General features: G+C 43.6%; 1 non-coding gene across 1 annotated transcript; it reads right to left on the bottom strand.

The window, feature by feature from the left end:
• Window positions 1-325: 325 nt before the first annotated feature.
• On the bottom strand, window positions 326-430 carry LOC137209524 (U6 spliceosomal RNA). Its single transcript, XR_010936080.1, has one exon. It is a non-coding gene; the product is annotated as a U6 spliceosomal RNA (small nuclear RNA).
• Between the last annotated feature and the right edge of the window lie 471 nt (window positions 431-901).

Raw genomic sequence — 901 nt, 5'->3', positions numbered from 1 at the left:
TGAGTGAAATATTCAGTAGTAACTGCTACTTTTTTTTCAGTTTTTAAAAAAAAAATATTTATTTATTTTTATTTTTGGCTGCGTTGGGTCTCCGTTGCTGCGTGCGGGCTTTCTCTAGTTGCGGTGAGCGGGGGCTACTCTTCATTGCAGTGTGCGGGCTTCAGTAGTTGTGGCACGCAGGCTCAGTAGTTGTGGCTCATGGGCTCTAGAGTGCAGGCTCAGTAGCTGTGGCACACGGGCTTAGTTGCTCTGCAACAGGGATCTTCCCAGACCAGGGCTTGAACCCGTGTCCCATGCATTGGCAGGCAGATTTTTTTTTTTTTTTTTAAATATGGAACGCTTCATGAAGTTGCATGTCATCCTTGCGCAGGGGCCATGCTAATCTTCTCTGTATCGTTCCAATTTTAGTATATGTGCTGCCGAAGCGAGCGGCAGGCAGATTCTTAACCACTGCGCCACTAGAGAAGTCCCTCTTTTTCAGTTTTAAACCACTGAGACAGGGTGTTTGTCCAATCATCAAGGCAGTGTAACAGAATGGCTAAGAGGATTTAAAGTCAATCAGGACTCTTTTCATGTCCAGCTCTGACACTTACTTTCTGTGTGATGGTGGGCAAGTTACCTAACTTCTCTGTGCCTTCATCTCATCATCTGTAAAATGGGCCAGTAAGAGTATCTACCTATCAGGACTATTGTGAAGGTTATCAGAGATGGTGCCTATAAAGAACTTAAGCAAGAGCTTGACTCAGCTGTATTAGTATTTGCTGAACAGAGGTGATTTTTAAGGGGACTTTATTAGTAGATGAACTATTCAGGTTGTATCCTTCCCCATCCAAGTAGTGATCCATTCACTAAAAAGTTCAGACCAAGAGCAGGTCGTTGCTACATAGATTGGTTAGTTTGT

The sequence above is a fragment of the Pseudorca crassidens genome, chromosome 16, assembly GCF_039906515.1.
Source record: "Pseudorca crassidens isolate mPseCra1 chromosome 16, mPseCra1.hap1, whole genome shotgun sequence".
In the NCBI taxonomy this organism is placed as follows: Eukaryota; Metazoa; Chordata; class Mammalia; order Artiodactyla; family Delphinidae; genus Pseudorca; species Pseudorca crassidens.
Note: the sequence above shows the minus strand (reverse complement) of the source record. Positions and strands in the feature narration are given on the sequence as shown.